Below are 16,765 nucleotides of genomic sequence, written 5' to 3'. Positions count from 1 at the left end.
AATCTTAAAGTAGAAAGCAATATTCTAATACAAATCAAGATTTAAAAAAAAGAAGTCCACATCAAAAAAAATTATGTGATTATTGCTTTTAAGAAAAATTTAGACATGTATCTATCAGTGAAACATTATAAATATTTTATGTCTTTTAAAAATGTGTAGTTACCATTCTTGTGAAGTTTTATTCCATATCTTTTCACCATTTAGTACAGCAGACATTTTGGAGGATACAAACCTTTTTGAAATAATGAATAAATATCATCTAAGCATTCATAATGAGACACCTAAAGAAGAGAGGTTATATAAATGTTAGTGTCCTTAGTATATTCTTATAATTAAAACTGATAGGGTGAATAATATCATCTAATTAGAGAGACTGGCCTGAAGAATAAAGACGATTTTGGATAAAGTTCAAAAGAATTCTGTCGTGTGGTTTTAGGAGGACAAGTCTTTAAGGAGTCAGAGAAGGAAAATCTGTGGGTGTAGGAAAAAAAATAGAAAATTATGGTGTCACTAAAGTAAAGAAAGAACTCAAGAAGTAAGAAATGGCAAGCTGTGTCAGCCAAAATTTTCTCAACATTGATATTATTGTCAGCTACCTGGAAAATGGTACAAAGCTGAAAATCATGAGGGTTTTAATCAAGTAGACAAAAAAATAGGCACTAAAATAAGAAAATAATACTCTTATAAATTTATATATAAAATATAGGGTGTGATTAAAATTGTCACAAAGATGAAATAAAATTTTTTTTCTTTAAAATTTTTAAATATTTAGAGAATATGTGGATTCAAAGTATTTCTTGGGCTTGGTGGCATGATGCTGATTGATTATATTTGAAAATGGTTTCAGTAAAGTGGTAAGATTTAACTTTCATAGGAAAGGGATTGCAGAATAAAAGAGAATAAATGAACAACGTGTGTAGAACTCATTTAAAAAAAATTGTGAAAAGAAAGAGAAAATTTAAAAAAATAGTATCAGTGGTCCGAAATTCCTAATAAGCTTGTAAAGCATATAGTAAAAATAATAGATTGAATATATTAAAAGATCAAGATACTTGAGATGTCAGAATGAGTAGAGGAAATGGTACTTAGAGACATAGAGATGATGGACTTGAGAACTGGTTATGAATTTTTGTAGAATAGGAAATTATAGCAGGACAATTTAAGATCTTGGATAGAGGCTACGAGAAGTGCTAAAGTCTGAAGTTAGTGTGTGTGTGTGTGTGTGTGTGTGTGTGTGTGTGTGTGTGTGTGTGTGTGTGTGTGTATGTGTTGAGAAGGGTAGGGAAGGTATTGGATGGTGGTAGTGATGAGGCAAGAGATTGAAAATGACAACCTGGTCATATAAAACCAAAAGTTCTTTAGGTAAATATTCTTTATCCTCTTGTGATAGTCATATTTTCTGTCATTTGCTCCATATGAGATTTAGCCTTCCTAAAGACAACAGTGCATAATATTTGATATTCTCCACAAATGAAAATAGTTGCACAGAGATAATACCCAACAGGAAGATGCATTATACATCATATAGAAGTTAAAGATTATCTGTGATTCACTGTATGAGAGGTAGCTATTCTTTACTAAATTGGATATTAGACAAACCCAGAGTTAAGAGTAAAAGCTTTGTTCTAAAGAAATATCCTCATTTAATTTGCATCTCTATTTGAAAAGTATTAAAAAGAAAGTAACAATTATTTAAAAAGCCACCATAGTGTTACCTTTTTATCTCAAAATCATCTTAATTATAGTTCAGATATTGAGCAATATTCAGTGGCTGTCATCACTACAATTTGTTTGACAGCACTGAGGCTACAAGAGGCAGATAAAAAGCTCATAGTCTTATTAGACATACTGTACAGTCTTATTGCAACATAAATAAATGTTGTCATTTCTGACTTTTAAAAAATATCTACTTTCTCCCTAAACTGACAACCATTAATAAAATTTTAAAAGATGAACATGTTATGCTATTTTATATTATCATTAATTTTTCAAAGAAATACCAAAGAGTATAATATTGTACACATACATGTTTTACAACCCAGCTTAAGATACAAAGCACACATTGTATTGAAGTGCCTTTAAAACTCCCTAATTAATTTCCATTCCTCTTCATACACAAAGGATGATAGTATTACATTTCCATAGATGTTCTCAAACCTTTATAACATATGTTTGCACCCACAAACATTTTATATTTTTGCACTGTAGATTTAAAGTTATAACAAGTAGTTTTGTGTGATTTGTTTTTTCAGTTAGTTTATGACAGTCATCTGTGCTTAGAGAGGTAACTCAAGTTCATAATTATCATTAATTATTAGTATTTTATTATACAGTTTACATTTGAACAATCCTAGGGTTGGGTTGGGGCACTGACTTCCCACACAGTTGAAAACTGCATATAACTTGCAGTCTCCCAAAACTTTATTAATAGCCTATTGTTAACTGAAAGCCTTAATAATAACATAAGCAGTCAATTAACACATATTTGTATGTTATATATATTATATACTATATTCTTATAAAAAAGTAATCTCAGTTCAGTTCAGTTGCTAACTAGTGTCCGACTCTTTGTGACCTCATGGACTGCAGCCCGTCAGGCCTCTCTATCCATTACCAACTCCCAGAGCATGTTTCAAACTCATGTCCATGGGGTCAGTGATGCCATCCAACCATCTTATCCTCTGTCGTCCCCTTCTCCTCCTGCCTTCAGTCTTTCCCAGCATCAGGGACTTTTCAAATGAGTCAGTTCTTCACATCAGGTAGCCAAAATATTGGAGTTTCAGATTCAGCATCAATCCTTCCATTGAATATTTAGGACTGATCTCCTTTAGGATGGACTGGTTGGATCTCCTTGCAGTCCAAGGGACTCTCAAGGGTCTTCTCCAACACCACAGTTCAAATGCAGCAATCCTTTGGTGCTCAGCTTTCTTTAGAGTCCAGTTCTCACATCCATACATGACTACTGGCAAGACCATGGCTTTGACTAGACAGATCTTTGTTGGTAAAGTAATGTCTCTGCTTTTTAATATTCTATCTAGGTTGATCATAGCTTTTCTTCCAAGGAGCAAGTGTCTTTTGATTTCATGGCTGCAGTCACCATCTGCAGTGATTTTAGAGCCCCCCCCCCCAAATAAAATCTCTCACTGTTTTCACTGTTCCCCCATCTATTTGCCATGAAGTGATGGGACCAGATGTCATGATCTTAATTTCTGAATGTTAAGTTTTAAGCCAATTTTTTCACTCTCCTCTTTCACTTTCATCAAAAGGCTTTTTAGTTCTTCTTCCCTTTCCGCCATAAGGGTGGTGTCATCTGTGTATCTGAGGTTATTGAAATTTTTCCTTGCAATCTTGATTCCAGCTTGTGCTTCATCCAGCCCAGCATTTTGCATGATGTACTTAAATATATAAGTTAAATAAGCAGGGTTACAATATACAGCCTTGACCTACTCCTTTCCCTATTTGGAACCAGTCTGTTGTTCCATGTCCAGTTCTAACTGTTGCTTCTTGTGCATACAGATTTCACAATAATCTAGTAATCTAGATAAAGTAATCTAGATAAAGTTTTATTAAGACAATCATAAGAGATATGCATTTATATTACTGGGTTGTATTTATTGATACCATAATTTTACATCTGTTTACAAAATAAGTTGCCTATCAGTACATATATCAATGTTGTCTTATGTGATCCAAAATACTATATATTGCTATATGTATTATTAATATATAATATGTTATATGTACTATTAACATCACTCAGTTGTGTCTGACTCTTTGCTACCCCATGCACTGTAGCCTGCCAGGCTCCTGTCATGGAGATTCTCCAGACAGGAATACTGGAGTGGGTTGCCTTGCCCTCCTCCAGGTGATCTTCCCAATCCAGTGATCAAACCCAGGTCTCCCGCATTGTAGGCAGGTTCTTTACTGTCTGAACCACCAGGGAAGTGCATTAATAACACTACACATCAAATATTAAAAATTGAATGAGGTAAAACCACCACAGTATTGTGAAGTAATTATCCTCCAATTAAAATTAAGAAATTAATTTTTAAAAAGGTGATAGGGAATATATGTATACATATAGCTTATTTGCTTTGCTGTATAGTAAACTAACACAGCATTGTAAAGCAACCATACTCCAATAAAGATTTTAAAAAACAAAGGGGGAAAAAGAAAACAAATGGAAAAGGAAAGTTAATGGGGGAAAAAGAAATCCTTATTTATTTACAAGTATAGTAATTCCTGTACTTGTAACAAAGAAGAAGCCATGTACTTGCTTTATGGTAGTCTGGCCTAAATGCTAACAAATCATTGAACGTCTTTATGGTATATTGTATTAGATATATGCATAATACAGTATTAGAAACATTTCATTTCTTAAAAAAGGCACTTGTGATGATAGGCGGACATGTAGTTTCTCCAATTATGATAGAGTATCACATGCTATAGTAATGTAATTCTTTGAAAGCAAAGCTATAAAATAGTAAGAAAGCTAAAATTATTATTTTTATATCAATATCACTTACTTTATGCCTGTGTAGGATAGGCTGTCATCTTCCATACAAGGCTCATACACAATTAAAACTTAGATAATGATGGTCATGATGCAAAAACGTTTCACATTTTTTGGGATACAGTTATTAAACCTTCACACAAAGATACACAAATGTATCATACAAATGTATGACCTCATGATTGATTACTATATATTAAATGGAAGTGGATCATCACAAAGGTCTTTGTCCCCATTGTCTTCATGTTGACTAGACCGAGGAGAAGGAGGAAAAAGAGGGGTTGGTATTGATGTTTCAGGGATGGCAGAGGCAGAATTGGTGGAAAAGGTTGAAGGTGAGGCAGACACATTCAGTGTAACTTTATGGAAATACATTATAATTTCTGACTATTTTTTTTTTCATTTGTCTAAAAAATATTTGTATACAGCACCAGTTCCTCTTCCACTGTTTGCTTTAGTTTTAGTGCCCATATCATCAAAGCATCCATGTCATAAAAGAAGTCAGAAGCAGTCTTGAAAAGTCAGAACCCTCCTGCTGGATTGCCTAATATCAACTAGTTTTCTGGCACTGCTTCTACATCTTCCTCTTCCTTGTTTGGCACTGGTTCGGAACACACCCCTCCAGCAAGGTGCCTTTGGTAATTTCTCTGCTGTGGTGTCTAATAGCTCTTGAATGTATCCAACATTCTTCACCTGCCCTGACCCCTCTACCACACCCCTATTTTTAAAAATTGCATCCACAATCTCTCTCATGACTTTCTTGATTGGCTCTCTCAGAATACTTTGAAGTCAGTGCAGTATCTAGTCAGTTTTCTTTGGAAGGAATTTATTGTCTTGGGTCTGATGGCTTTTATGGCTTTTACTATAACAATGACGGCATCTTCAGTGGTGTAATCTTTCCAGACTTACATGATGTTTTCTTTCTTGAGATTTTTATTTTTCTACAGCATTGACAATCCTCTCCATAGAGTGCTGTGTTTAATGAACCTTAAAGGTCCTTATGACCCCTTGATATAGGGACTGAATTAGTGATTTTGTATTTGTGGGCAAGTAGACCACACCAGTACTCTTGCCTGGAAAATCCCATGGACGGAGGAGCCTGGTGGGCTGCAGTCCATGGGATCGCTAAGAGTCGGATACGACTGAGCAACTTCACTTTCACTTTTCACTTTTATGCATTGGAGAAGGAAATGGCAACCCACTCCAGTATTCTTGCCTGGAGAATCCCAGGGACCGGGGAGCCTGGTGGGCTGCCGTCTATGGGGTCGCACAGAGTCAAACACAACTGAAGCGACTTAGCAGCAGCAGCAGCAGACCACTTTCGATGTCTTTGATGTTGAACTGATGTACTTTCAGTGTTGAACATCAGTGTTGATGTAATTTGGTGTTGAACTGATGTATTCCTGGCAAAGGGCATTGTCCAATATCAAAAGAACTTTAAAAAGAAGTCCCTTACTGGCAAGGAACTTCCTTACTTCAGGGACGAATCATCAATGAAAACAGTGCAGGGAAAGTGTTCTAAGTGTCCAGGCCTTCTTCTTGTGCAACTAAAATGCTGGAAGCTGCTGTTTTTCTTTTCCCTTTATGTCTTATGATTAGTAGCTTTATATATAGGGCAATTCTGATCATAAACCCAATTGCATTTTCACAAAACAGTAAAATTAGCCTATTCCTTCCTGCCTTAAATCTTGGTGTTTGATTCTCTTCCTTGCTAACAAATACCCTTTGTGGCTTTTCTTTATTTATCTTTTGGAGAATAGAGCATTTTTATCTGCATGATAAGCTTGCTGAGAGAGAAATTTTTTTCACCTCAATGATTTTCTTAATGTTGTCTGGGAACTTGTTTGCTAATACTTAGTTGGCAGAAGCTGCCTTTCCTATTATCATGACATTTTTAAAAAAGCCAAACCATTTTCCAAAATCATCAAATCATCCTTTGCTGTTATTAAATTATCCATCTTCTGATTCCTCACCTTTTTTTGCTTTAAATTACCATATAGAGACTTTGCATTTTCTCGAATCATAGTAAAGTCTATAGGGAACCTCAGTTCAGTTCAGTTCAGCCGCTCAGTCATGTCCGACTCATTGTGACTACATGAAGCGCAGCACGCTAGGCCTCCCTGTCTATCACTAACTCCTGGAGTTCACTCAAACTCACGTCCATCGAGTCGGTGATGCCATCTAGCCGTCTCATCCTCTGTAATCCCCTTCTCCTCCTACCCCCAATCCTTCCCAGCATCAGAGTCTTTTCCAATGAGTCAACTCTTCGCATGAGGTGGCCAAAGTACTGGGTTTCAGCTTTAGCATCATTCCTTCCAAAGAACACCCAGGACTGATCTCCTTTAGAATGGACTGGTTGGATCTCCTTGCAGTCCAAGGGACTCTCAAGAGTCTTCTCTTGAACACCACAGTTCAAAAGCATCAATTCTTCGGTGCTCAGCTTTCTTCACAGTCCAACTCTCCCATCCATACATGACTATTGGAAAAACCATAGCCTTGAATATATGGACCTTAGTCGGCAAAGTAATGTCTCTGCTTTTTAATATGCTGTCTAGGTTTGTCATAACTTACCTTCCAAGGAGTAAGTGTCTTTTAATTTCATGCCTGCAATCACCATCTGCAGTGATTTTGGAGCCCCCAAAAATAAAGTCTGACATTGTCTCCACTATTTCCCCATCTATTTCCCATGCAGTGATGGGACCAGATGCCATGATCTTCTTTTCTGAATGTTGAGCTTTAAGCCAACTTTTTCACTCTCCTCTTCACTTTCATCAAGAGGCTCTTTAGTTCCTCTTCACTTTCTGCCATAAGGGTGTTGTCATCTGCATATCCGAGGTTATTGATATTTCTCCCGGCAATCTTGATTCCAGCTTGTGCTTCTTCCAGCCCAACGTTTCTCATGATGTACTCTGCATATAAGTTAAATAAGCAGGGTGACAGTATACAGCCTTGATGTACTCCTTTTACTATTTGGAATCAGTCTGTTGTTCCATTTCCCATTCCAACTGTTGCTTCCTGACCTGCATATAGGTTTCTCAAGAGGCAGGTCAGGTAGTTTGGTATTCCCATCTCTTTCAGAATTTTCCACAGTTTATTGTAATCCACACAGTCAAAGGCTTTGGCATAGTCAATAAAGCAGAAATAGATGTTCTTCTGGAACCCCCTTGCTTTTTCAATGATGCAGTCAATGTTGTCAATTTGATCTCTGGTTCCTCTGCCTTTTCTAAAACCAGCTTGAACATCTGGAAATTCACTGTACTGTAAAATCATGATTTGTTATAAATTGTTTTGGCAGTGGACATATGGGATGTTTCCTATTGTTTCAGTCCTGTAAATATCATTGCCATAATATTATTATAGTTGTTTACTTCAACACATATGCATGTGTGTCTGTAAGAATATATGAAAGGAAAGAATATTTGCTTTATGAAGATAGTGCAGTCATCTTTATTAAATATACTAACATGCTGATTTTTCTTGGCTGCCTACTAATCATAGTAATTTATTTATTACTTATTATTCATTGTTATAAATAATATGAATAGAATTTATGAATACAGCATAGGATTATGATATGCTCTGCATAAATATAGAATAAATATAAACTATAATATTTAAAATATATATATATATAATTTTACTACATCAAAGTAACTATCCATTGATAGATGAATAGATAAAATAGATGTTGTATGTATATACCACATATATATATATGAATATTATTTAACCATAAAAGGAATAACATCTTGCCATTTGGAATAACATGAATGGACTCAGGAGATTTTATGTGAAGTGAGATAACTCAATGAAACCTGAATACTGTATGATTGATGTCAGTGATATGTGAAATATTTTTTAAAAAGTGAATAAATATAACAACAACAACAACAAAAAAATAGACACATAGATCTAGAGAACAAATAAGCAGTCACCAGAGCTAAGGGTGTTAGAGTGATGGGTGAAATAGGTGAGAAAGAATAAGAAGTACAAGCTTCCAGGTACAAAACAAATGAGTCATGGGGCTAAAATGTACAGCATAAGGAATAAATTAAAGTATTATATAATAATAGTAGTAGTAGGTAGTGATTTTTTAATAAAGATATTCTGAATACCAAATATATTTATGTGTTTGTCAAGATCCTTATATTTTGTCACTTGTTTCTCCTTGTTTTTTATTTATAGAAATACAGATGGTTTTCATTTTAACATGGTCATATTTATAAGTTTTTTCTTCCCTGTTTTTGTTTCTGTCTTCTTTAAATATCCTTTGGAAACTAAAATTTAAAAAATATATATTATACATGAGTGTTATATATTCATATTGATATTGATATGGTTGATATTCATTAGCCTTGAAATTATCTGTAACTAATTTTAAATGGTCTAGAGAATTTGATTATTTTATACAGTAAACTAAGCACAATTTTTTTCAAATATCTGAAACTACACACCCTATCCTGATTGGTCAAAACCATCTCTGCTGTATAGCAAATATTCATTCAACTTTGAGCCAAATTCTAGGCTTTCTATATTGATCATTTGGCATCTTTATTTATCCCAGTGTAACACAACATTTTCTTAATAATGTGAATTCATTAATGTTTCTTAATAATATGAATTCATAATGACAGTGACTAAGGTAATATTAGCGGGCTTCCCTAGTGGCTTAGTGGTAAAGACACTGGTTCAATACCTGGATCAGAAAGATCCCCTGGAGGAGGGCATGGCAACCCACTCCAGTATTCTTGCCTGGAGACTCCCCATGGACAGAGGAGCTGGGCGAGCTACAGTCCATAGGGTCGCATAGAGCCAGACACGACTGAAGCAACTTAGCATGCACACAAGGAAATAATTATGAACAAGTCTATGAACCAAATGATCTGGGTTCAAATACTCAGTCTCTACAACTATACAAATATATATGGTACATATATAATGTGTGTGTGTGTGTATATATATATATATCTCATTTAAATTTCCAAACTGGATGAATCATGAGCTGGAATCAAGATTTCCAGGAGAAATATCAACAACATCAGATATGCAATGATGATACCATTTGAACGGCAGAAAGTGAACAGGACTAAAGCGCTTCTTGATGGGGGTTAAATATCTAGCTTAAAACTCAGCATTAAAAAAAAAAACCAAGATTGTGGTGTTTGGTCCCACCACTTCATTGGAAATAGAAGGGGAAAAAGTGGAAGCAGTGACAGATTATTTTCTTGGGCTCAAAAATCACTGCAGATGGTGACTGCAACCATGAAATTAATGGACACTTGCTTTTTGGAAGGACAGCTATAACAAACCTAGACAACATATTAAAAATCAGAGACATCACTTTGCCAACAAAGGTCTGTATAGTCAAAGCTGGTTTTTTTTTCCAGAAATCATGTACAGATATAACAGTTTGACCATAAAGAAGACTGAGCTCCCCAAAACTGATGCTTTTGAATTATGATCCTGGAGAAGATTATTGAGAGTCCCTTCCACTGCAAGGAGATCAAACCAATCAATCCTAAAGGAAATCAACCCTGAACTGATGCTTCCAGCCAACATTGGAAGAACTGATGCTGAAGCTAAATTTCAAAGATTTTGGCCACCTGATGAATAGAGCTGACTCAATGGAAAAGACCATTCCAAATAGCACAAGGAATACGTCAAGGCTATATATTGTCACAGTGCTTATTTAACTTATATGCAGAGTGCATTATGAGAAATTCTGGAGTGGATGAAGCACAAGCTGAAATCAAGATTGCCGGGAGAAGTATCAATAACCTCAGATATGCTGGTGACCATCACCCTTATGTCAGAAAGCAAAGAAGAACTAAAGAACCTCTTGTTGAAAGTGAAAGAGGAGAGTGAAAAAGTTGGCTTAAAACTCAATATTCAGAAAACTAAGATCATGGCATCCAGTCCCATCACTTCTTGGAAAACAAATGGGATAACTGTGGAAACAGTGAGAGACTTTATTTTCTTGGGCTCCAAAATCACTGCTAATGGTGGCTGCAGCCATGAAATAAAAGGCACTTGTTCCTTGAAAGAAAAGTTATGACCAACCTAGATAGCACATTAAAAAGCAGAGACATTACTTTTCCAACAAAGGTCCGTCTAGTCAAAGCTTTGGTTTGTCCAGATGTTTTTGAACTGTGGTGTTGGAGAAGACTCTTGAGAGTCCCTTGGACTGCAAGGAGATCCAACAATTCCATCCTAAAGGAAATTAGTCCTGAGTATTCATTGGAAGGACTGATGTTGAAGCTGAAACTCCAATACTTTGGCCACTTGATGTGAAGAACTGACTCATTTGAAAAGACCCTGATGCTGGGAAATAGTGAGGGGAGGAGAAGGGGACGACAGAGGATGAGATGGTTGGATGGCATCCCTGACTCAATTGATATGAGTTTGAGTAAACTCTGGGAGTTGGTAATGGACAGGGAGGCCTGGCTTGCCACAGTCCATGGGATAGCCAAGAGTCTGACATGACTGAGCAACTGAACTGATATGAACTGGCTGGCCTAGTGGTTTTTCCCACTTTCTTCAGTTTAAGTCTGAATTTTTCTATAAGAAGGTGATAATCTGAGCCACAGTCAGCTCCAGGTCTTACTCTTGCTGGCGTTATAGAGCTTCACCTTCTTCAGCTACAAAGAATGTAATCAATTTGAATTCAATATTGACCATTTGGTGATGTCCATGTGTAAAGTTGTCTATTGTATTGTTTAAAAAAAGGGTATTTGCTATGACTAATGCATTATCATGGCAAAATTTAGTTATCTCTGACCTGCTTCATTTTGTTCTTTAAGACCAAACTTGCCTATTACTCCAGGTATCTCTTGACTTCCTACTTTGTTTTCCAATCCCCAGTGATGAATAGAACATCTTTTTTTGATGTTAGTCCTAGGAGGTTTTCTAGGTCTTCGTAGAACTGATCAACTTTAGCTTCTTTGGCATCGGTGGTAGGGGTGTAGACTTGAATTACTCTGATGTTGAATGGCTTGCCAGATATTATTATTGTTTTTTATTTACTATGTTTAAATTGCATACACATTTATCAATCCTTTCACCCACTACTTTTCTTTAATTTTTTGAATTATAATTTATTTACAATATTTTAAATGTACAGCACAGTGATTCTTTTTCAGATTATTTTCCAGTCACTATTTCTTATGTTTCATCCCTTCTTTTCTGTATATTATTTATACTATATTTCCTATGCAAATTCTTTAGAAATTTATTTAGTAAGTATTCATAAGTGGCAAACTTTAATCAATTAACATTTATTTAAATTATCTTTATCTCATTTTTATTCAATAAAAATTAATTGGCTATAAAGTTGTACATAGTTAATATAGTGTCTCTGTTTTATTAAGTGCTTTCCCCCACAATTCTTATTTTTCTGCTCTTGTTAGAGTCTATCCTTGTGATTGATAGTCTGGTGTCAGTCTGATCATCATAATTTCTACTAAAATTGCCTTTCTTTTGTGGATGATTTAAAATCTATTTTCTGAAAGAGGACTTTTTAAAGATGGTGATACAGGAGGTTCCTGAACTTCCTTCCTCCCACAAACAGTAAACATACAGCTATACATGTAGTACTTCTCTCTGAAAGAAATCCAGAAACGAATTGAGTGACTCCTACACATTAGATGAACAAGAAGAGACCCATCTATGTTCATCAGTGATATTGGCTTGTAGTTTTCTTTTTTTGTGACATCTTTGTCAGGTTTTGGTATTAGGGTGATGGTGGCCTCATAGGATGAGTTTGGAAGTTTACCTTCCTCTGCAATTTTCTGGAAGAGTTTGAGGAGGATAGGTGTTAGCTCTTCTCGAAATTTTTGGTAGAATTCAGCTGTGAAGCCATCTGGACCTGGGCTTTTGTTTGCTGGAAGATTTCTGATTACAGTTTCAATTTCCGTGCTTGTGATGGGTCTGTTAAGATTTTCTATTTCTTCCTGGTTCAGTTTTGGAAAATTGTACTTTTCTAAGAATTTGTCCATTTCTTCCACGTTGTCCATTTTATTGGCATACAACTGTTGATAGTAGTCTCTTATGATCCTTTGTATTTCTGTGTTGTCCGTTGTGATCTCTCCATTTTCATTTCTAATTTTATTGATTTGATTTTTCTCTCTTTGCTTCTTGATGAGTCTGGCTAGTGGTTTGTCAATTTTATTTATCCTTTCAAAGAACCAGCTTTTGGCTTTGTTGATTTTTGCTATGGTCTCTTTTGTTTCTTTAGCATTTATTTCTGCCCTAATTTTTAAGATTTTTTTCCTTCTACTAACTCTGGGGTTCTCCAATTCTTCCTTTTAAATCCACACACATATGGACACCTTATCTTTGACAAAGGAGGCAAGAATATACAATGGAGTAAAGACAATCTCTTTAACAAGTGGTGCTGGGAAAACTGGTCAACCACTTGTAAAAGAATGAAACTAGATCACTTTCTAATACCGCACACAAAAATAAACTCAAAATGGATTAAAGATCTAAATGTAAGACCAGAAACTATAAAACTCCTAGAGGAGAACATAGGCAAAACACTCTCAGACATAAATCACAGCAGGATCCTCTATGATCCACCTCCCAGAATACTGGAAATAAAAGCAAACATAAACAAATGGGATCTAATTAAAATTAAAAGCTTCTGCACAACAAAGGAAACTATAAGCAAGGAGAAAAGACAGCCTTCTGAATGGGAGAAAATAATAGCAAATGAAGCAACTGACAAACAACTAATCTCAAAAATATACAAGCAACTTATGCAGCTCAATTCCAGAAAAATAAATGACCCAATCAAAAAATGGGCCAAAGAACTAAATAGACATTTCTCCAAAGAAGACATACGGATGGCTAACAAACACATGAAAAGATGCTCAACATCACTCATTATCAGAGAAATGCAAATCAAAACCACAATGAGGTACCACTTCACACCAGTCAGAATGGCAGCGATCCAAAAATCTGCAAGCAATAAATGCTGGAGAGGGTGTGGAGAAAAGGGAACCCTCCTACACTGTTGGTGGGAATGCAAACTAGTACAGCCACTATGGAGAACAGTGTGGAGATTCCTTTAAAAATTGCAAATAGAACTACCTTATGACCCAGCAATCCCACTGCTGGGCATACACACCGAGGAAACCAGAATTGAAAGAGACACATGTACCCCAGTGTTCATCGCAGCACTGTTTATAATAGCCAGGACATGGAAACAACCTAGATGTCCATCAGCAGATGAATGGATAAGAAAGCAGTGGTACATATACACAATGGAGTATTACTCAGCCGTTAAAAAGAATACATTTGAATCAGCTCTAATGAGGTGGATGAAACTGGAGCCGATTATACAGAGTGAAGTAAGCCAGAAAGAAAAACACCAATACAGTATACTAACACATATATATGGAGTTTAGAAAGATGGCAATGATGACCCTGTATGCAAGACAGGAAAAAAGACACAGCTGTGTATAATGGACTTTTGGACTCAGAGGGAGAGGGAGAGGGTGGGATGATTTTGGAGAATGGCATTCTATCATGTATACTATCATGTAAGAATTGAATCGCCAGTCTATGTCTGATGCAGGATACAGCATGCTTGGGGTTGGTGCATGGGGATGACCCACTGAGATGTTATGGGGAGGGAGGTGGGAGGGGGGTTCATGTTTGGGAACACATGTAAGAATTAAAGATTTTAAAAAAAATAAAAAAATAAAATAAATAAAATAAAATAAAAAAAAGAAGAGACCCATATCAAAAGAGGTAAGAAAGTCTGGATTTTCCAGATAAGTAAAAGCTGAAAGAGATCATCACCACTAGACTGTCCTTATAAGAAATATTAAAGGGACTTCTTCAAGAAGAAGCAAAGGAACACTAGTTAGTAAAAGCAAAACATATGAAATAATAAATCTCACTGGTGAAAATAAGTGAAGTGAAGTGAAGTGAAAGTCACTCAGTCATGCCTGAATCTTTGCGACCCCATGGACTATACAGTCCATGGAATTCTCCAGGCCAGAATACTAGAGTGTGTATCCTATCCCTTCTCCAGGGGATCTTCCCAACCCAGGATTTGAACCAGGGTCTCCTGCATTGCAGGCAGATTCTTTACCAACTAAGCTATCAGGGAAACCCAGTGAAAGTAAATACACAGTTAACTTCAGAGTATTCAGAGTATATAAATCACTTATAAATATATGAAGATTAAAAGACAAATACAATAATCTGTTAATGCATACACAAAGTAAAAATATTAATCTGAGACATCGAAAACAAAATATGGGCAAGCAGTGTTAAAAAGAAAAAAACAGCTTCAGTTTGCATTAGAACTTAAGTAGTTATCACCTTAAAATAGACTATTTTATTTTATAAACAGTTTTATGTAAGCTTCATGGTAAACACAAAGCAAAAATCTGTAGTAGATACACAAAAGAGAAGGGGAAAGAAATCCAGGAATGCCATGGATTTGTGATGTATGGTGCAATCTTCAAATCATAGAAGAAAAAAATCAGGAGAAAAGAAAGTAACAAAGTAATTACAAAAAAATTCAGAAAACAGTTAACAAAATGGTGATATTAAGTCCATACCTACCAATAAACTATTTAAGTAAATGGAGTAAATTCTCCAGTCAAAAGATACAGAACTTCTTTCAAGAAACAAGAAAAATTTCCAATAAGCACTAACTTTAAACTACAACAAATTAGTTAAAAAGAAGAAGAAGAAGAAGAAATGAAGCCCCAAATTAGGAGGAGGAAGACAATTACAAAGATCACAGGGGAAATAAGTTAAAAAGAGATTAAAAAGACAATGGAAAAGAACAATGAAATTAAGAGCTGTTTCTTTGAAACGATAATCAAAGCTTTGGTTAGATGCAAGACTAAAAGAGAGAAGACTCGAAATCAGAAATGAATCAGATGATACAACTGATTCCACAGAAATGCAAAGGTAAGACCCTTTGCAGTTAAGATACTGATTATACATAAAAAATTGGTCAAGCTCGAAGAAATGGAATACTCTGCATTCATTTAACAAGGATAGCATTTCCCTAAAACCAGAGCCAAATAAGATGATACAAGAAAGGAAGACTAAAGACCAATATCCCTGATTAATATAGATGTAAAAATCGTCAACAAAATATTAGTAAACCAAATTTAACAGCACACTAAAAGAATCTTACACTATAATCAAGTGTGATTTAATGGTAGAAATACTTGTGAATCATATATCTGATGAGTTAATATCCAAAATATATAAAGAATTAATACAACTTGATAGGAAAAAATAAAGCCATTTGATTTCAAAATGGGCAGAGGAACTAAATAGACATTTTTCCAGAGAAGGCATTCCAAAAACAATACCTGGCCAACAGTTACATGAAAAGGTGTTCACTATCACTAATAATCAGGAAAACATAAAACCATAATGAGCTATCACATCATGCCTGTTAGAATGACTATCAAAAACTCAAGATAACATGTCAGGAAGGATGTTAAGAGAAAGAATGCTTATGCACTCTAGGTGAGAATGTAAATTGGTGCAGCCACTATGGAAAGCTGTCCCTTGTACAAGATATCAAACCCATCAATCCTAAAGGAAATCAACCCCAAATACTCACTGGAAGGACTGATGCTGAAGCTCCAATGTTTGGCCACCTGATGTGAAGAGCCGACTCCTAGGAAAAGATCCTTATGCTGGGAAAGATTGAGGGCAGGAAGAGAAGGGGATGGCAGAGGATGAGATTGTTGCATGGCATTACCAACTCAATGGACATGAGTTTGAGTAAACTCTGGGAGACGGTGATTGACAGGGAATCCTGGCATGCTGCAATCCATGGGTCACAAATAGATACAACTTAATAACTGAACAACAACAATTATGTAAAACATTATGGAAGTTCCTTAAAAAATGTAAATTAGAACTACCTTCACTTCAGTTCAGTTCAGTTCAGTCACTCAGTCGTGTCCGACTCTTTGCGACCCCATGAATCGCAGCACGCCAGGCCTCCCTGTCCATCACCAACTCCCGGAGTTCACTCAGACTCGCGTCCATCGAGTCAGTGATGCCATCCAGCCGTCTCATCCTCTGTCGTCCCCTTCTCCTCCTGCCCCCAATCCCTCCCAGCATCAGAGTGTTTTCCAATGAGTCAACCCTTCGCATGAGGTGGCCTAAGTACTGGAGTTTCAGTCTTAGCATCATTCCTTCCAAAGAAATCCCAGGACTGGTCTCCTTCAGAGTGGACTGATTGGATCTCCTTGCAGTCCAAGG

This window comes from Capricornis sumatraensis, unplaced genomic scaffold (genome assembly GCF_032405125.1).
Source record: "Capricornis sumatraensis isolate serow.1 unplaced genomic scaffold, serow.2 scaffold1, whole genome shotgun sequence".
NCBI lineage: Eukaryota > Metazoa > Chordata > Mammalia > Artiodactyla > Bovidae > Capricornis > Capricornis sumatraensis.
Note: the sequence above shows the minus strand (reverse complement) of the source record.